We start from the raw sequence: 22,457 nt of genomic DNA, 5'->3' as shown, positions 1-22,457 counted from the left end.
TAAGTGTAGTGACATAGTGTACACAGATTTACTCATTTTTTTAATGCCTGCAGAATGAGCAATGATAATACCACTTACCCTAGAGGGTTGTTGTGAGAACTAAATGGGAGATATAATGCATACAAATATGTGTACATAATACATACACACATACATACACAAATATAAATGCAATTCATAAATTATGTACTGCGGAAGAAACATTAGTTTATCAATAATTAATCATTCATTTTTGTGTAGGCTCTGAGGAAAATCATGGGACTTACATTTCTCTCTATCCTTGAATAGTGCTGAGCCCAACTTTAAACACATAGTGGGTTTCCAATAAATATTTTTTAAAATAAATATAATCAAAGTCCAGACTCTCAAGTCATGTAAAACTTTCCCTTCCTTCATCTATGGCCATGCCACCCTGAATGCACCTGATCTTGTCTGATCTCAGAAGCTAAGCAGGGTCAGGCCTGGATAGTACTTGGATGGGAGACCACCTGTGAATACCAGGTGTTATAGGCATTATAAAAACAATAAAGTTTCCTTTTTTTCTGTTAATTCCAGTTTGTGCAATTCTTTTCTCTTGAGAGCTATTCTTTGCAAAACATACCTTCTGGTTTCCTATGTGCATAAATAGGTACCTTTCCTGCAGGCTTTAGCAAAAGCCCCAAGTCCCTCCAAAGACAGAATTTGGCCTGGGGCAATTGCAGTGGGCCAAGTTCTCAGCTCCAAAGATCAGCTGTGACCAGAGGATTACCTGGGGATTAATAATTGGCTGTGAGAAGTTGACAACCAGACCCAGCCTAAGAAATGCGGGGAGCTGCACTTTTTACTCTCATTGTATCCTGAAAAAAAAAAAACAAAAAACATCTAAAATGGTAATATGTTTTCCCCACGAAGTGATTATATGAGGAATCAGAACACATGTATGAAAACAATCCATGTAACTGTCTCAGGTTTCTGGAAATACATTAGAAGAATTCTTTAAAATAAGCTCTGCTTTCTATGCAGTCTGCCTGTGGGCATAAATAGCTTTACAATCAGTTTGTTTTGACTACAGATTTAATAGTACTATAGAAAGAAAAAGTGCTCTCACTTAGAACTAATCGTTATAATTACGTTACAATCAGGTTCCGGTGATGCGCTCCAGGAGTTTTAAAGGTATGTATAATGAGATTGTTCTGTGGATGCTGAGACTCTATTTTCCATCTGTGGTTCCGTGGCTACTTTCACTAACTGTGTAATTCAACGCTTTTTTGACCCAATCAATTTGCCTGAAGTAATGGGAATTTTTCTGTAAGGATACATCTGCACGGGCACTAAGAAGATATGACAACTTGGTTTCAGGAAGAATAGGTACACTTGATTCAGCTGAGTTCACGAGAAGAAGAACAGAGAAGTCATCCATACCTTATGGATTTTTTGAGACTGACCTTTCCATTTCTCTTCACGATATCTCTAGTCTCTCTCTCTTCAACTTGGTTATCATGGAGCCGTCTGTAATTCATCATATCACACTCAGTTTCAAACATCCCTAACCAACCTCCTTGTTCTTCCGAGAGAATCTGATCAAGTGGGCTTGTTTTGCATCACGTAGGACACTGGCTAGTTTATTGGTTGGCAGCCTTTGGGTCTGGTGCTTGTCCCCGAAAACAGAGATACAGTGGTTGAAATATGGTAAGCAAACAGAGTTACATGGTCAAAGGCTCCCTTTTCAGGAAGAACTATATACAGGCTTCTCAGAAAGTTTCAGTGGGACTGAGCCCCATATGCCCCAAGAAGCACTGCACTCATTCACTCGCCCTGCGGTGACTTCCTTCCTTTCTCTGTTCCACTTTCCCCACATCCTCATTTGTGCTTCCTGAGGTTACCTCCCAAATCAACAATCTAGATTCAAGTCTTTGTCTCAGAATCGGCTTTTTGAGGAACGCAAACTGAAACAAGAAGACTGTAAACATGAGGGACGATCTGCCCTAAACTAGCTTGTCTTCAGAGTCACCATAAGAGCTTCACGAAAGTACAGAGTCCCGGCCTCCACCACACGAGTCAGAATCTTTGGATCTCAGAGATCTCCATTCGTAAAAGCATTTAAGGGAACTCTGATAGTGAGTCAGCCTGGGAACTACAGTAATACATAATCATACCCCAAAGTTTTTAAAACAATTCCTATTATTTTATATCAGTTAACCAGCCATCATTTATACACATCGAAGCCTAGAGATGCCTTTTGAAAAAAGTAAGTTGGTGGTGGTGGTGGCTGGTTGGTATACCTGAATATTTTTCTTGCTTTTGTACCAATTCATTACCCAAAAATAAAAGATAAAGATTTAAAATAATGTTACTTGGAAAGCAAGTCATAAGAAAACCTTGGACATTCACCCTATGTGAGGTTCTTCTGAATCCTGCTTAAATATCCTGCTTAAATTTTAAGACATAACTTGATGATCATTTTCTACCATCTCTACCTGTGTGCTGAATTTGCCTTAACGCTCCCAGAGCACTCCGGATAGTCATCTGCAGCCTTTCCACTGAGTTTTGTTAGTTATTTGCTAGAGTCAGTAAGACTAACATGCTTGATTCTGAACTATTTGAGGACACTGTTTTCGCCATTTTAAAATTTATCTTGGAAACCTGAGATCTTGGCACACAGCAGAAGCCCAGTAAATATTAAACTTGTGATTTAAAACTATATAAATCCAGGCCAATCAATCTTCTGCTTAAACCCTTCTTTGGCTTACTGTTGCATTTGGGATAAAATATAAACTCTTTAACATGACTTAAAAGTCCTACATAAGAGGGCTTCTGGCTTCCATGTAGCAAGTAGAAATTGGAGAGTCACCCCTACACTTACCAGAAGAAAAAAATACGTAATCTTTAGAACCATAAACCCTCTTGAACCCATCAAAGTAGCAGGGCAACCAACCATCCTGAAACCTAAGACAGGGGCCTCCATGGCCAGATGAGCTGGGAGCTCTGGCTTACCACACAAGTTAGTCAGGAAAATTTGGTTAAGTTGAAAATTTTAACAAATTATAAAAGGCCAAGCTTGAGCTAACATTATTACTCTTATTTTTAACAACAACCTCTAGTCCAGATGAGCTGACATTAGATTACAGATCTCCTGGTAGCTGTAGGCACAAGCAGAATTTGCAACCGTTTGCAGTTTCTTCCCCACAGCTCTCGCTGAGTGTTCATGTGAGAGATGAGGTCAGGGCAAAAGACTGGAGAAAGCTTCCCTGGTGAAGGTTCAGGGAAGAAAAACACCAGATACTGCGAGAAAAGCACAAGACCCCTCCTGAATTCTTCCCTGTCCCCCCTATGGCACAGAAAACCCTTAAGCTTCCGATGGAAGCATAACAAACTCTGTCACCCTCAGGGCACAGATGAAGACCCTTTGCAGCTGGGGTAAAAACAGAAAAAAAATTTACCTCTCAAGTAAGGGTAGGAAAATGTCCTGGGTCCAGAACAGGGCCTTAGAGATCCTTTACCAATGAGGAGGGGCAGGATAACCAATAAGCACCACTGAGACCCAGGAACACAGTGTCTGCCTAAGACTGAGGCTAAACTAGAACAAGAGAAAGCACCTAGATCCTAGCCCTTAAACAAGACTAGAAAGCGCTAAAAACAGGCAGCAGCAGCCTACTTCTGGGTGTGGTGCTAGAGCATGGAGAAAAGCTCTCTCTTCAAGGCACAGGGTCACAGGGAGAATCTAAAGCTATAGATAGAAGAGGAACATTGAGAAAAACCCTCCAGAAACTAATCCCTGACCCTAAACACAAAATAATGCTAGAAGAATCTGAAGCCTCTGCTATGCCGAGGGCAAACACATCACCAACAAAGCCAACTTAACTCCTGATTAGATTATTTCAACCCTCCACACTTAATACTTAGCAAAAGATGAGTTATGCCTATTTCCAAGGATAAATATGATTTGCCACGCTCTCTTCTGTCCTACATAAAATGTCAGGCTTTCACCCCAAATTGTGATTCACACAAAGAAGCAAGAAAAAATACACTGTCAAGAGACAGATTTATCAAGAGAACTAGACTCAGATATAATTCAGATACCTGAATTATCAGACAGGATAACAAAACTAAATATGACTAATATGATAAAACTGTAGTATAAAAGATAGATAACATGCATGAACAGATAAGTAATATCAACCCACAGATAGAAATTGTAAGAATAAATGAAACAGAAATGCTAAAAATAGTGAACGTGGTAACATATATGAAGAAAGCCTTTGATAGTCTCATCAGTTGCCTGGAAAAACCAGGAAAAGAATCAGTGAACTTGAAGACAGATCATTAGAAATTACTCAAGTGAAATACAAATGAACATTTTTTAAAAATAGAGTGTTCAAGAGCTATGGTACAATATCAGTCCATGTAACTGGATCCTAGAAGTAAAGGAAAAAAAGCAATATTTGAAGACATAATGAGAATTTTCAAATATTAATAAAAGATGCTACACCACAAATCCAAGAAGTTCAGACAACACCAAGCAAGATACATTAAACACACACACACACGTGCACATACACACACACATGTGCACACAGACGTGCGTGCACACACGTGCGCACACACACATGTGCACATACACACACGTGCACACACACACACAGCTCTAGACATATATTAAAATTTCTAAAAAAAAAAAAAGGGTTAGCCTTGAAATCATCCAGAAAATACACATGTGTGCAAGTGTGTATGCACCCGTACACACACACAAACACATACAAGGAACAAATAAAAAAATTGCAGTAGATTTCTTGTTAGATCTATTCAAGCCAGAGGACAGTGGAATGGCATTGTTAAAGTGTGTTTAAAAATTTACAACCTGGGCAATTTTTTACACAGCAAAAATACCTTTCAAAAATGAAGGAGTAGTAAAGATATTTTCCCAACAAAAATTGAGACATTTGTTGCAAAAAGACCTGCACTACAAGAAATGCTGAAAGTTCTTAAGGAAGAAGATATGATACAGACAGAAACTTGGGTCTACACAAAGAAAAAGTAATGTAAGTGGCATTAATGGAACTAAATGTAAAATTATTTTAATTGCTCTGAAAAATTTCTGACTCTTCAAAGTAAAAATAATGTTAACAATCATGTATTTATAGTACAGTTGGCCCTCTGTATCCATGGGTTCCATATCCATAGATTTAACTAATTGTGGATTGAAATATTTAAAACAATAAAAATTAATGCAAATAGAAACCAATATAGTATAACAACAATTTACATAGTATTTACATTGTATTAAGTATTGAAAGTAATCTAGAGATAATTTAAATTATATGAGAAGACTCTCCAAGATGGCCGAATAGATACAACTCCAGCGCACAACACCCAGCAAGAGACGCAGAAATCCAGAGCTCTCCTAGCTCCAACCGAGGTACCAGGTGCATTTCCACGGGTCTGGTCCAACGGTGAGCAAAGCCGACGCAGGGCAGACGGAGGCGGGGAGGGGTGCTGCTTCACCCAGAAAGTGCATCTGACAGGCGAGTTCGAGGCTCCACCTCTGGCGCTCAGGCCCGGATACAGCGCTTCCCCCAAAGCCTCAGAAATACACAGAACAGGGGATCTCTGCCAAACGCCAGGAATTACAAGTGTGGAGTTGAATAATAATCCAGGATGGAGTCCGGGATTTGCACACAGAACTAAACGGATGCATAAGCCCAAAAGGCGGCTAGGAGAGCCTGCAGACTCAGCTATTGCCCCTCCCCGCGCCCAGAGAGAGACGGAGCTGTAAGCCGGAGCAGCTGAGGGCCCCTACCCTGTGACCCGAGAGAGAGGAAGGGGAAAGGAGGAGACAGCCGGGTGTGGCTGGGCGGGTCCCTACCCCATGACCCATGACCACAGAGAGAGGGAGGTGAAAGGGGGAGACAGCCGGGTGTGGCTGGGCGGGTCCCTACCCCATGACCCATGACCACAGAGAGAGAGGGAGGTGAAAGGGGGAGACAGCCGGGTGTGGCTGGGCGGGTCCCTACCCTCCCCCACAAACCCCAGAGGGCTGAAGCTCTGACTCTAGTGGGTTTCATAGTCAGTGCCACAGTCTGAGCTGAACCCTAATGATCCAGCCCAGTGGGGGAAGGGCACAACCCACGGCTACAGGGGTGGGACTGGGCTACATGCTTTAAGAAAAAACACAGGAAGCCCACGTAGCAACTGGACGGCGTTCTTGACCACCCAGCAGCACCACCAGGTCAGCGGAAGAGGCGGGCCTAAACCCCCAGTGTAAACAAAAAGGACACAGGAAGCTTCCCTCGTAACCTGAAGGCGTCCCTGGAAACCCAGTAGCGCCCCCACAGGCAGACAAGCGACCTCATCAAACAGCCCTCTGACACCACAGCCCGGTAAATCCACAAAGATGGGGAAAAAGCCAGCGCAAAAAAGATGAAACCATCAAAGACCAGAACACCTCTTCTCCTTCAAGGGATCACAGCTCCTCAACAACACAGGATCACAACGTGACCAAGAAGGAGTGCAACATATTGACAGAAACAGGCATCAGAAGGTGGATAATAACAAACTTTTCTGAGCTAAAGGAACACGTTCTAACTCAATGCAAAGAAACCAAAAACCCTGAAAACAGGTTAGACGAAATGCTAACTACAATAACCAGCTTAGAGAAGAACATAAATGACTTGATGGGAGTTGAAAAACACAGCACGAGAACTATGTGAAGCAAACACAAGTTTTAACAGCCGAATCGATCAAGCAGAAGAAAGGATATCAGAGAATGAAGATCAACTCGATGAAATAAAAAGAGAAGGTAAGACAAGAGAAAAAAGAATGAAAAGAAATGAACAAAGCCTCCAAGAAATATGAGATTATGTGAAAAAACCTAATCTATGCTTGATCCGTGTACCTGAATATGATGGGGAAAATGAATCCAAGCTGGAAAACACGCTCCAGGATATTATCCAGGAGAACTTCCCAAGCCTAGCAAGGCAGTCTAACATTCAAATTCAAGAAATACAGAGAACTCCACAAAGATATTTCTCAAGAAGAGCAACCCCAAGGCACATAGTCGTCAGATTCATCAGGGTTGAAATGAAGGAAAAAATGCTAAGGGCAGCCAGAGAGAAAGGTCAGGTCACCCACAGAGGGAAGCCTATCAGACTCACAGCAGATGTCTCGGCAGAAACCCTACAAGCCAGAAGGGGGGGGGGCAATACTCAACATCCTTTGAAATACCCTAGCTCAAGCTTGGCTATAATGAATACATTTTAAACAATCCTGCCAACTCCATTTTGCCCACCCTGAGCTATGTTTGCCCACCCTGAGTTACGTAGGGCACTCTGCTCCAAAAGCTTGCAGTCTGAGACACCTGGCATCTTTGTAACCAATTTTCAGAGAACCAGGGCCCACCAGCCCTGTACATCCTGTATCTGTAACTGTGTAACTGCCACCCCACATCATGAGTAAAAAAACAATTTTAAGTAGAACGTTTTTTGTTAGGCCCCCCTTCTCCTGTAACCTGCTCCTTCTGCTTCTGTAATAATCTACTTACCACCCCCGACCCTAAACTGGTATAAAAATGTGGACCGCCCTTGGTTCTTGGCCGAGATGTTTGAGCTCTAGCTGACTCTCAGACGCTGGCATAAAGATGGACTCTCAACAAATTCAGTGCATGGTGCTTCTGTTTAAACTCGCTAAGGTATAACGCCTTAAAGAAAAGAACTTTCAACCAGAATCTCGTATCCAGCCAAATTAAGCTACGTAAGTGAAGGAGAAATAAAATCCTTTATGGACAAGCAATTACTGAGCAATTTCGTCACCACCAGACTTGCCCTACAAGAGCTCCTGAAAGAAACACTAAGCATGGAAAGGAACAAGTACCAGTCACTGCAAAAGCAAACCAGTGGGCAAAGACCAAAAATGCAATGAAGAAAATGAGTCAACTAATGGGAAAGAAAACCAGCCAGTAACAAAATGGCAGGATCAAATTCACACATAACAATATTAACATTGAATGTAAATGGCCTAAACGCCCCAATAAAAAGACACAGACTGGCAAACTGCATAAAAAGTCAAGACCCATCGGTATGCTGTATTCAGGAAACCCATCTCATATACAAAGACACACGTAGACTCACAATAAAGGGATGGAAGAAGATTTACCAAGCAAATGGAGAACCAAAAAAAAAAAAAAAAAGCAGGGGTTGCAATCCTAGTCTCTGATAAAATAGACTTCAAACCAACAAAGATCAAAACAGACAAAGAAGGAATCTACATAATGGTAAAAGGATCAATCCAACAAGAAAAGCTAACGATCCTAAATATATACACCCCCAACACAGGAGCACTCAGATACATAAAGCAAGTTCTTAATAACCGAAAATGAGATTTAGACTCCCACACAATAATAGTGGGAGACTTCAACACTCCACTGTCAACATTAGACAGATCAAAAAGACAGAAAATTAACAAGGATATCCAGGACTCGAATGCAGAGATGGACCAAGCAGACCTAACAAACATATACAGAACACTCCACCCCAAATCCACAGAATATACATTTTTCCCAGCACCACATTGCACTTACTCTAAAATTGACCACATCATTGGAAGCAAATCACTCCTCAGCAAATGCAAAAGAATGGAAATCATAACAAACAGTCTATCAGACCACAGCGCAATCAGACTAGAACTCAGGATCAAGAAACACACTCAAACCCGCACAACCACTTGGAAACTGAATTACTTGCTTCTGAGTGTCGACTGGATAGACAATGAAATGAAGGCAGAAATAAAGATGTTCTTCGAAACCAATCAGAAGGAAGACACAACTTAACAGAATCTCTGGGACACCTTTAAAGCATTGTCAAGAAGGAAATTTATAGCAATAAATGCCCACATGAGAGACAAGGAAAGATCTAAAATTGACACTCTATCATCAAAATTGAAAGAGCTACAGGAGGAAGATCAAAAAAACCCAAAAGCTAGCAGAAGACAAGAAATAACTAAGATCAGAGCTGAACTGAAGGAGATAGAGACACAAAAAAAACCCTTCAAAAAATCAATAAATCCAGGAGCTGGTTTTTTGAAAGATCAACAAAATATACAGACTGCTAGCCAGATTAATACAAAAGGAAAGGAAGAAGAATCAAATAGATGCAATAAAAAACGATAAAGGGGATATCACCACTGACTCCACAGAAATACAAACTACCATCAGAGATTACTACAAACAACTCTATGCACATAAACCAGGAAACCAGGAAGAAATGGATAAATTCCTAGACACTTGTACTCTACCAAGACTAAACTAGGAGGAAGTTGAAACCCTGAATAGACCAATAACAAGGGCTGAAGTAGAGGCAGCAATCAATAGCCTACCAACCAAAAAAGTCCAGGTCCAGATGGGTTCATAGCCGAATTCTACCAGACGTACAAAGAGGAGCTGGTTCTATTCCTTCTGGAACTGTATCAAACAATACAAAAGGAGGGAAACTGTATCAAACAATAAAAAGGAAGGATTTATGAGACCAACATCATCCTGATACCAAAACCCGGCAGAGACTGAACTAAAAAAGAAAACTTCAGGCCAATATCCATGATGAACATCGACGCAAAAATCTTCAATAAAATACCGGCAAACAGATTGCAACAGTACATCAAAAAGCTTATCCATCACAATCAAGTAGGCTTCATCCCAAGGATGCAAGGCTGGTTCAACATATGCAAATCCATAAACATAATCCACCACATAAACAGAACCAAAGACAAAAGCCACATGATTATCTCAATAGATGCAGAGAAGGTCTTTGACAAAATTCAACAGCCCTTCATGCTAAAAACTCTCGATAAACTAGGTATCGACGGAATGTATCATAAAATGATAAAAGCTATATGTGACAAACCTACAGCCAATATCATAATGAACGGGCAAAAGCTGGAAGAATTCTCTTTGAAATCAGGCACTTGACAAGGATGCCCTCTCTCACCACTCCTATTCAATATAGTACTGGAAGTCCTATCCAGAGCAATCAGGCAAGAAAAAGAAATAAAGGGTATTCAATTAGGAAAGGAAGTCAAACTATTTCTATTTGCAGACGACATAGTTGTATATCTAGAAGACCCCATCTTCTCAGCCCAAAATCTTCTCAAACTGATAAGCAACTTCAGCCAAGTCTCAGGATACAAAATCAATGTGCAGAAATCACAAGCATTCCTATACACCAGTAACAGACAAACAGAGAGCCAAATCAAAAGAGAACTCCATCCACAATTGCTACAAAGAGTATAAAATACCTAGGAATACAACTAACAAAGGATGTAAAGGACCTCTTCAAGGAGAACTACAAACCACTGCTCAAGGAAATAAGAGAGGACACAAACAGATGGAGAAAAACATTCCATGCTCATGGTTAGGAAGAATTAATATTGTGAAAATGGCCATACTGTCTTAAGTAATCTATAGATTCAACGCTATCCCCATCAAGCTACCAATGAGCTTCTTCACAGAATTGGAAAAAACCACTTTAAACTTCATATAGAATCAAAAGAGAGACCAGATAGCCAAGACAATCCTAAGCAAAAAGAACAAAGCCAGAGGCATCACACTGCCAAACTTCAAACTATGCTACAAGGCTACAGTAGTCAAAACAGCATGGTACTGGTACCAAAACAGAGACATAGATCAGTGGAACAGAACAGAGGCCTCAGAAGCAACACCACACATTTACAACCATCTGATCTTTGACAAAGCGGCAAAAACAAGCAATAGGGAAAGGACTCCCTATTTAATAAGTGGTGTTGGGAAAACTGGCTAGCAAGGTGCAGAAAGCAGAAACTGGACCCCTTCCTGTCACCTTACACTAAAATTAACTCCAGATGGATTAAAGATTTAAACATAAAACCTAACACCATAAAAACCCTAGAAGAAAATGTAGGCAAAACCATCCAGGACATAGGCATAGGCAAGGACTTCATGACCAAAACACCAAAAGCAATGGCAATAAAAGCCAAGACAGACAAATGGGATCTAATTAAAATTCAGAGCTTCTGTACAGCAAAAGAAACCATCATTAGAGTGAACCAGCAACCAACAGAATGGGAAAAAAATTTTGCAATCTACCCATCTGACAAAGGGCTAATATCCAGAATCTACAAAGAGCTAAAACAGATTTATGAGATAAAAACAAACAACCCCATTCAAAAGTGGGCAAAGGATATGAACAGACACTTTTCAAAAGAAGATATATATGAGGCCAACAAACATATGAAAAAATGCTCATCATCACTGGTCATTAGAGAAACGCAAATCAAAACCACATTGAGATACCATCTCACGCCAATAAGAATGGCGATCATTAAAAAATCTTGAGACAACAGATGCTGGAGAGGATGTGGAGAAATAGGAACACTCTTACACAGTTGGTAGGAGTGTAAATTAGTTCAACCATTGTGGAAGACAGTGTGGAGATTTCTCAAGGATCTAGAAAATTCCATTTGACCCAGCAATCCCATTACTGGGTATATACCCAAAGAACTATAAATTGTTCTACTATAAAGACACATGCACATGTATGTTCATTGCAGCCCTGTGTACAATATAAAGACCTGGAACCCACCCAAATGCCCACCAATGATAGACTGGACAAGGAAAATGTGGTACATATACATCATGGAATACCACGCAGCCATAAAAAACGATGAGTTTGTGTCATTTGTAGGGACTTGGATGAATCTGAAAACCATCATTCTCAGCAATCTGACACAAGAACAGAAAGCCAAACACCTCATGTTCTCACTCATAGGTGGGTGCTGAACAATGAGAACATGTGGACTCAGGGAGAGGAGCATCACACACTGGGGGCAGTTGGTGGGGGTAGGGGAGAGAGAGCAGGGGGTGGGGAGAGTGGGGAAGGATAACATGGGGAAAAATGCCAGATATAGTATGCACCTAAAGTAAAATTAAAAAATAAAATAAAATAAAATAAAGTATATGAGAGAATGCGAGTAGGTTATATGCAACTACTACACCATTTTGTACAAAGGAACTTAAGCATCCATGGATTCTAATATCCATGGGAGGTCTGGAAACCAATCATGGTTACCAAATAACAACTGTTGTACAAACTTAAAATATATTATAGTATATATAAAGTAGCACAAAGGATGGGAAGGAAAAATTAGAAGTATATGAGTGTAACATTCAAACATTATACTTGAAGATTTATATTTAATGCAATTACATGATGGCTCACTTCACCAAAAAGACGTAATGATTTTCTATGTGTATGTGCCTAACAAGGAGTTTCAAATGGCATGAAGTAAAAACTTATAAAATGAGGAGAAATAGATAAACTCACAATTTTAGTTGGAGACTTTAAGATTGTTTCACAATAATTGATAGAACAAGTAGGAAGGAAATTATTAGTAAGAATACAGAAGACCTGAACAACACTATCAAATAAGTACCTGAAAAGATGCTCAACACAGGAAAATGGAGATTCACAGTACAAGGAGATACCACTACACACCTGTTTCAATGGTACAGGTTTTGTTTGTTTTTTGTTTGTTTGTTTGTTTTACAATAACTGGCTGGGCACGGTGGCTCATGCCTGTAATTCCAGCACTTTGGGAGGCTGAGGCAGGCAGATTGCTTGAGCCCAGGAGTTCAAGACCAGCCTGGGCAACATATTATGTTCACACATAAATATGAATTTGAATGTTTATAGTGGATTTATTCATAATTACTCTAAACTAGAAATAATCCAAATGTCCTTTGCCTGCTGCATGAATAAATTGAGGTACATTCACACCACAGAATACTACTCAGCAATAAAAAGCAACCAGCTACTGAGACACACAACATGAATTTCAAATACATTAGGATGCTCACTCTCACCATTCCTATTCAACATAGTACTGGAAGTGCTAGCCAGAACCATCAGGCAAAAATAGGAAAAGAAGAAATCAAACTATCTTCTCTTTGCTGATATTATTTTATACATAGGAAACGCTAAAGATTCCACCAAACAGCTCCTGGAACTGATAAACAACTTCAGTAAAGGTTCAAGATACAAATATAAAAAATGTACAAAAATCAGTGGCATTTCTATACACCAATAACATTCTAGCTGAGAGCCTATCAAGAACACAATCCCATTTACAGTAGCCAGACATACAAGAAAAGAAATACTGAGAAATACATCTAAGTATAAGTGTATTCCAAGGAGATGTATAACCAAGGAGGTGAAAATCTTTTCAAGGAAAACTATAAAACATTGCTGAAAGAAATGAGAAAGAACAAAAATAAATGGAAAAATATTTCATGCTTATAGATTGGAACAATCAATATTGTTAAAATGGCCATATTGCCCAAAGCAATTTACAGATTCAGTGCTATCTCTATCAAAATACCAACATCATTTTTCACAGAATTAGAAAAAGACTATTCTAAAATTCATACAGAAGTAAAAAAGAGTCCAAATAGCCAAAGCAATTCTAAGCAAAAAGAACAAAGCTGGGGGCATCACATTACCTGACTTCAAATTGCAACAAGAACAGAAATTGACAAGTAGGACCTAATTAAACTAAAGAGCTTCTGCACAGCAACCTAAATTACCAACAGCATACACAGACAGCCTATAGAATGGGAGAAAATATTTACAAATTGTGCATCCAACAAAGGTCTAATAACCAGAATCTACAAGGAACTTAAATCAGCCAGCAAAAAACAAATAATCCAGCTTAAAAATGGGCAAAGGGCATGAACAGACACTTCTCAAAAGAAGATATACAAATGGCCAACAAACATATGAATAAATGCTCAACATCACTAATTGTCAGAGAAATGTAAATCAAAACCACAATGAGATATCATCTCACATCAGTCAGAAAGGCTAAGGAATCAAAAAATGACAGATGCAGCAAGGCTGCAGAAGAAAAGCAATGCTTATACATTGTTGGTATGAATGGAAATTAGTTCAGCCACCATGGATAGCAGTTGGGAGATTTCTCAAAGAACTTAGAACTACCATTTGACCCAGCAATCCCATCACTGGGTGTATACCTAAGGAAAAATAAATTGTTCTACCAGAAGGACATATGCATTTGTATGGTGCATTACCATGTTATTCACAGTAGCAACGACATGGAATCAACCTATTTGTCCATCAACAGTGGTTTGATAAAGAAAATGTGGTGTTTATACACTAAACAGTACTACTCAGCCATAAAAAAGAATGAAGAAATCATGTCCTCTGCAGCAACATAGAATCAACTGGTGGCCATTATCCTAAGCAAATTAACATAGAAACAGAAAACCAAATACTACATGTTCTCATTTATAAGTGGAAGCTAAATATTGAATACACAAGGACATAAATATAAGAGCAATAGATACTACTAGTGTGGGGAGGGAAAGCAGCATTGAAAACCTACCTAGGTGGTACTATGCTCACTAACGGGGCGATGGGACCATCCATACCTCAAACCTCAGCATCATGCAATATAGCCATGTAGCAAATCTGCACACATACCCCTTGAATCCAAGAAACAAACAAAACAGAAAACAAAACAGATGCATTGTACCAAGTGAGAGAAAGCAAACTCAAAAGGCTACACATTGTATATCCCTTTTCTGTAACATTTTTGTAACGGTCAAATCATAGGGTCAGAAGAAACATAAGAGGATGTGAAGGGGAGTTTTGTTAACAAAGGGGCACTAAAGGATTTTTTTGAGGTTCTCAAACTCTTTTTTTTTTTTTTTGAGATGGAGTCTTGTGCTATCACCAGGCTGGAGTGCAATGGCGCAATCTCAGCTCACTGCAACCTCCGCCTCCTGGATTCAAGCGATTCTTCCGCATCAGCCTCCCGAGTAGCTGGGACCACAGGCATGTGCCACCATGCCCGGCTATTTTTTGTATTTTTAGTAGAGATGGGGTTTCACCATGTTGGCCAGGATGGTCTCGATCTCTTGACCTGGTGATCTGCCCACCTCAGCCTCAAACTCTTTTATGTCTTAATTGTAGTGGTGGTTACATGACTATATGGGCATATAGAAGCTCGCAAAGCTATACACTAAAAATGTGACTGACTCTATGTAAATTATAACTTTCAAAAGAAAAAATGTTACATAATCTCACCTCAGTTTACCTCTTGTCCTGTGATTGTCCTCTCGGTCACTACAATCACTGGGCTTCTTTACCTCTTAAAATGCCCCATGCTATCACTGCCTCCTTCACACATGCTGTTCTCTGTGTTTGAAAAACTACACACTCTTCATCTAGTTCTATTTCACTCATTCTTAAGCCTCAAATACTGGGTTCAAATCCAGGATCTACCATTTACTGGTTGTATGACTTGGGCTTATTAATTAACATCTTTGTAGGTTTCCTCATCTGTAAAATGGAGGTATTAATAGTATGTATGTTATAAGGTTTCCTTGAGGATTACATGAGTAAATATGTATGCCTAGTTCATAGCAACATTATATAAGGTAGCATAATAATTAACCAGGGAGATCTACCCTAACTTCCTTCTTGTGCTGTCTCCTGTTATTTTCCTTCATAAGCATCATAAAATTTGTATGAATATATTTATCTGTGTGTTTAACATCCAGCTCCATGGAAAGTAAAGTATGTGCTTTGTATACTATGTCCATGTACTGTGTACTGTTTTGGCATGTCTGGGCTGCTACAGCAAAAACACCACAGGCTGGTGACTCATAAAAAAAGAAATCGATTTCTCATAGTTCTGGAGGCGAGAGAAGTCCAAGATCAGGGTGCCAGCAGATTCAGTGTCTAGTGAGAACTTGCTTCATGGTTCAGGGATGGCTTTTTGCTGTTCCCTCATGCGGCGGAAGGCGAACAAGTGAGTTCTCTGGGGTCTCTTTTATAAGGGTTTTGGTCCTATTATCGAATCCTATGCAGAGTTCTCATGACCTAATTACCTCCCAAAATCCCAGCTCCAAATACAGTCACATTAGAGAATTATATTTCTACATATTTATTGGGGGTTTAGTGGGAGAGAGGGGGATAAAAACATCCAGTCCATGGCATCGATCTATCTATCTATACTCTATATATTCACACTATATATGTTCCTGACACAACGTAGGCCCTTAATGAGTACTAAGTGAATGAATGAAAGGCTAGAAGAACGGCATCCTAGGTAAGCATGTTTCTCATAACTTAATCTCTTGCTGGGATACAAATGCTATTGTCATCCTGACTACATTCACAAAGAGGATGGATGATGAATACCCATGCAACTTGGTAGCACTTTTGAGTCAAGGCTCAGACTCAGTTGCCGTTGCCTCACTGCTCTGCTTCCGCCAAGCCATGCCTCACTGCCCTCCTAGTTTCACCTACGACTGAGTAGAGAAGTCAGGCAACCTCTAACTTGCAGGCTCAGTCATCTTCCGTTCAACAAGCAGAGAGTGAGAAGCAACATACTGGCCTGAGTCTGGTTCAATTCTCCACTTTCTCCACTCCACCTTTACCAGAAGGCCGTGCATTCTGAAAGTTACTGAATAAGCTTCACTCAGCAAAGCCCATCCTTTGATCCCCTCAACACTCAAGTGTATGAGGCTGTGCTCTGTGAAGGAGAAGACTTGCTAAATAGAAGAGAAACTTGTCAGCCAGAGCCCCACATGTCTCTGTTCTGGGAATGTTTCCTGAGAGAGAGGAACACGAGGAAGAGAAGTCAGTTCTCTCATGGGTGGAAAAAAAAAAAACAAAAAATCGCCAGAAACCCAGATGGAGACAGCCCAGAGGAAGCTGGTGACTGCACAGACCATGGTGCACTGGGACAAGGAGGCAGGGCTCTGGGCCGGCACAAGTGAACGACAGAGGAGAGCAACAGCAGGGCTTGCGGGGTGGGGGGAGGGGTGGCGGTGCCAGAGCAGAAGGTCTTGAACAAATGCTCCAAGCGGTGGTTCTGATTCAGGATGAGGCAGGCCACTCCTCTTCCCATAAAGGCTCCTGAGGAAAGAGTGAACATTCCCAGGACTACACACTTGAGGGGACTAAGGATTTTCCAGCTACTCACATAAATCCCATTAAAAACCTCAGAAGTACCTGAAGCTGGGCCCCTCTGAAATGAACTGGACTACCCACGTGAACATGTTGGGGGCAGGGGCCGGAGCCATGGAAATGTAGGAAACGTTATTGGAAATGTGAATACTTCTTCTCACCCACCAGCTGGCGAAGCTGGATGGGTGTCAGTTATGCCCGCTGATGGACTGAGCTGCGATCCCCTCATCGTGGCCACTGCACCGCTCCATCTGGCATTTAGTCTCTGTGATTGGGAGAGTTTGGGAAAGTGGCCAAAATGATCATATCCTGCTCTCCACAGTCTGCTTCAGCAGCTGCATGTATACCCAGCCTATGCCCCAAAATATATTAATCTAGACAAAATAAGTTTTACTTTGGATTTGATTTAGAAGAGATAATATCAAAGATGAGAACATTTTTCTTGAATAAGTGAACATAATCAGAGTGCTAAATTATAAAATTCAACGTATGCTATTTAGTAGAGAGCTGTTTCAAGTTATGGAAATTCTACATGGGATCATATCTCATGATCATCATACAAAAATATAAAATCAAATTTCAGTTCACACTAATAAATGCTAGGCTAGGTAAAGGCACTCCAAGGTCATAAAATTTAGCAACATGTAAGATTTGCCAAGACTAAGATGAGACGGTGGACTTCTTTTTGTTTCTTGTAAAAAAAGAAAATGACTTTTATAGACCATGTCACCAAAGGAGCAATTAATAACAAAGAACATATCATTAAACTCTGCTCTCAGGTGGTTTATACGTCACAGCGTTCGCTGTTCACAACCCGGGCTCTTCTTAGTGAATCACAACATTGCCTTCATTATCACTACCATTCTCGGGTAACTGGTTTCCTTCCCTCTCATCCAGGAATGGGTTTTAAACCAAACTTACGAACTCTTTTGCAAAGCATGTACCTTAGATTCACATGGATTGTCATCTTAGGAGCAAATTAACTGAAGGTTTCCCTTACAATGTGCTTAGGTCATAGAGTCCTGAAAGCCTGGAACAATGAAAAAAAATGACTTCTTCTACCACAATTACCACAAATTCTTCAGACACTCAGCAATCCACAGCTTTTTGTTCTGGGTTTTGTAAAGAAGTAATTCAAAGCTTACTATTTCTGGAATCCTTGGAGACACAGAGTCTCATGAATATGATCTATTCTGGAATTGTCTCCTTAGGCAAATAAGCTACAACCAGTTGATGCGAGTCTGACTTCATGCTGGGTTGACCTTACAGTGGGAGAAGGCATGACGGACGTGGAATCGTCATCTGGCCTTGTCTTAAAGAAAGATGCTGGTTGTTGCTATTCCATACCTACTGTGAATGATGTGCTTTATTCTGAAATGTAGACTTTTACTTAAAAGAATCTTTTTGTACAACTATGGTACAAGATAATTGGCTTGCCTGAATTGTCCACTTTTCAACTGGTTGTTTTGATATCATGTAAACTCGGTCCAGTCAGAGAAAGAAATGAATACATTTTGCATTAGCTAATCCTTCCTCAAAGCTGTGAGATTATCTCAGACAATGAGTTAACTACGGCTTTTATACCAAATGGTTATATTTGAAAGGTATCTGGACAGAGAAGATGAATACAACATAGAACAGTGCTTCCCAGACCTTAATGCGTATACAAATTGCCTGGGGAGTGTGTTAAAATGCAAATTCTCATTCAGTGGATGTGGGCTGGGGCCTGGGATGCTTCATTTCCCAGGTGGTAATGATGCTGCCACACCAAGGCCCTAGACATGGGCCCAGTCATCCATTTAAACTGGAATTCCTCATGACCTGAGACAGGTGAGAAACGCTGAATAGTGGTTTGGAGCACAGGTTTACAGCTGGGAATACCTGAATTTAAATCCCAACTCAGCTGCTCAATGACTGAATTAACTTAAAACACTTAAACCCTTAGAGCCTCATCTGTCACATGGGGCTAATCATACCTCCCACCCGGAGGGCTACTGCTGTACAAATGAAATGTATAAATGATTTCACATGTTGCTTTTCATAATTTTCAGATGCTAAGAAGTTCATGCAGGCACAAAATAACCAAACTTCAGGGTATATTATATTGATATGTATGTGTTTCCATAAATATACTTTTAGAAATTATGAGTTACAACAATTTCTATGTATCTTTCCAGGAATGTCTTCATGCCCAAAAGAGCTCAGTGCATTTGGAGCACAGCATTTTTGGAGGCCTGTGTCTCATACATGTAGCTGAACACATGAGCCCTCACTCTTGTTCCCAAATGCAGGTGTCCGACTCTGTGCACTGACATCTCCTCTACTGCTTTTCAGAAGCACCCTGCTGGTGCCACTGCTGATCCTCCACATCTGTTGAACCCTCATATTTTTGCTGGATCTCCTATCCAATGCCCTGAGCTCTTATAGTGCCAGGACTGTATTGTGGGTAGGTGGGGGGAAGACAGGGAGGGGACATGGGATAGGCTGCTTGGAAGAGAAAGAATGACTTTAGCCTTCCTGTGCCACAGTCTGCTGAAGGTGACCTCAAGCAGCATGCCCATCTCCAAATGAGTTACAGAATTTAGTGAAAAACAATTTCTGCTTTTTAATATGCCCTTTGTTGTAGGATTCAGATATTGACTAGGAAAACAAAATGAAACAAAACTGTGATCTACATTTACTGTAACAACCTTCCCCTGGGACGATAAATTCCATGCCTGCAGCTGTCTCAGGATCAGACTGCTGTTGTCCAAGCCTGCAAGCACCTTGGACATGCTCAGTGGTGTCTGATCCCATCGGCACAGAGCTGGGCTTCTCAGGAGGCTCCTCAGAGTCCTGTAAATAGGGTTGCTGATGCCTGGCCTCACCAGCTTACAGACATATCTGAATCTCCTTTCACTCAAGCCACACTTACATTCACTCTTCCCTTTGAACGTTTGTTAGTTAAAACAAAAAATGTTTGAGGTTCTCAGAATTTCTAATGAGGAAAATCAGGGGAAAGGAAAGAGAGGAAAATGGCATGGATTCATACGTGAAGGCACATTGCTCTTTACCCATAAATTTTATCTAAACAACAATCCATTGGATGAATTTGGTTTCATAGATGAAGAAACTGAAGTTTACAGGCATCAAGTAACCTGACAAAAGATGCCAACTTAGCAAGTGTCCACGTTGTGATATCAGCCCATGTTTGGCCTCTGAAAACATGCTATTTCTACTACCCTACAAAGCATTGTAAATTAAGAACAGAAGTGCTCACAGAAGGGCAGTCTCCTAATGTGTTGAATGCTAATGAACATTAGTCAGTTGATGGACATTAGCTGTGTCACATTTTCCGGGAATATGACCCTTTTTTTGTAAGGAGTGCTTGCTATTTCTGGAGCATTTTAAAATTGCTTCATTGAATTCTGGCCGCAGGATGTATTAATCACATTTTGATACGACATTGCTAGTCACTAAATTCTAATGTTATAATATATCCTATCTGCAAAATGCCACACAACTGGTTAGAACATGAAATAATGAAGACATTTAAAGTATTGTTTGTCCCTATGTGAGAGTTAAAAGGTTTAACATGACTAAATTTTTTACAGAATTGATTGTTTTTTAAACTGAATAGATTAAATAAACTGGCTGATTTAGCTTTTGAAATTCCAAGAACCCAAGCTCTTCTCAGTTTGTATGAAGCATAAAAAAGACTAAAATCTACTACTAAAAACAGTGGTTGCCACTTATGAAAGAATAAGGATTTCTTAAAATTTTGTTTTTTAAAAATCAAAATCATACAAGTACCTGGTGTTTTAAGAAAATCGATGGAGGCTGGGAGAAAAGGGGAAGATGAGGTTCAAAGGAAACAAAGTAACAGATGTGCGTGATGAACAAGTCTGGAGATCTAATATACAACAGGAGGATTATAGTTAATAATATCGTATTCAGGATTTTTGACAAATGAGATTTTAGCTGTGTTTGCCATAAAAAAGATAACTATGTGAAATGATGAATATGTTAATTTGCTTTACTATAGTAACCATGTTACCATCTCATAAGATTGTGTTGTATACCTCAAATATATACAATATAATTTATTTTTAAAAAGTTGATTGGAGAAGTTTATAATGAGAACCAGTAGTCTCCCATCTCACTTTTTACAGTTAGCATACATTTGGTGTTAATTCTAAGACACACAGTTAAAACTGGCTTAAACAATAAAGAAATATATTATGAAACATACCGAAGTCCACACGCAGGGCAATCTCCAGGTATGTGTCTCAAAGACTGACTCCACTGCTCCACAGCCCTGGGTCTTCTCACAGTCACAAGATGGCTGCAAGCGCTATCTGTTGAGAGCATTGCAAGAAAGAGATGGTTTCCCACTTACAGAACAGATGCCCTTCCTTCAGCTTTATTAGGATATCTTAGATCATGGCCCTATCCCCACCATGACTAACAGTAACCAGTGAAACGTCAGGTATGGATTGACCAAATCAGTGATTCTCTATCAGATCCAATGTCCCATAACCTTTTGGTGTTTTTTTTGAGATGGAGTCTTGCTCTGCTGCCCTGGAGTGCCATGGTACAATCTCAGCTCATTGCAACCTTTGTCTCCTGCCCATGCTCCTTTTGTAAACAAGTTTTTCATAGTCTCCTCTGTCCTAGCCTGGTAACATGTGATGGGCACCATAATCCATTCACACATTACAATTTCAGGAAGAAGTCACACTTACAAAGTTTCCCAGACAGGCTCAGTTACGTCTAGACCTTTGGAAAAAGATGAATAAAACATGCTTCTTCCCAAACCCAGATCCATGTGACATAGATAAGCTTGTGAACTGAACATCTTAACTATTTGTCTCAACTCTTACTTTGCTTTCTGTATTTTGAACAATACTGGGAGATCTGTGTTGCTATCCTTGTTCACTGTTGCTGCCTAAGCTTTAGGGGAAGGGATATACTTTTGGAAAAATGATCTTGAGCTACTAACCCTCTCGTCTTTTCTGTAAGACTTACTAATACTAACTGATTCTTAGCCATTTAAATTCAGGCCATTGAGATGGTTCAAGAAATTGCTATTCAAGTGAGTGGAAGATCTCCAGGATCTCAGGCCCAGGTAAGGAAATACAATATAGACGAATGTAGAGGAAGGTCAACATTGTTTCCCATAGGAAGTTACTTCTCAGAGCTGTTCTTAGAGATTCTATAGCTTTGGATTTTCTAAATTCAACCTTTCACTGGGGCACATTTCTAATTCTTGCTAAAAGAGAGAAACGGGAAGAACGCTAACACTCATTAAACTTCTACTATGTGTTAGGACAATTTCCATGAGATATACCACTTAATGCTCACTGGAACATTCTAGGGTATCTGTGACTGCACTGTTTTATAGACAGAGAAGAGAATGAATCCCAGAGAGTGTAGAAAACTCTGAGGTCCCTCAGCGGGTGAGTGCAGAGCTGCAATTTGAGC

At 40.1% G+C, this 22,457-nt stretch overlaps 1 pseudogene; it reads left to right on the top strand.

The window, feature by feature from the left end:
- The first annotated feature begins 394 nt into the window (after positions 1-394).
- LOC135274718 (5S ribosomal RNA) lies at positions 395-513 on the top strand (annotated as a pseudogene).
- The last annotated feature ends 21,944 nt before the right edge of the window (positions 514-22,457 follow it).

The sequence above is a fragment of the Aotus nancymaae genome, unplaced genomic scaffold, assembly GCF_030222135.1.
Source record: "Aotus nancymaae isolate 86718 unplaced genomic scaffold, 86718_ANA_hifiasm-v0.15.2.pri h1tg000012l, whole genome shotgun sequence".
Lineage (NCBI taxonomy): Eukaryota > Metazoa > Chordata > Mammalia > Primates > Aotidae > Aotus > Aotus nancymaae.
Note: the sequence above shows the minus strand (reverse complement) of the source record. Positions and strands in the feature narration are given on the sequence as shown.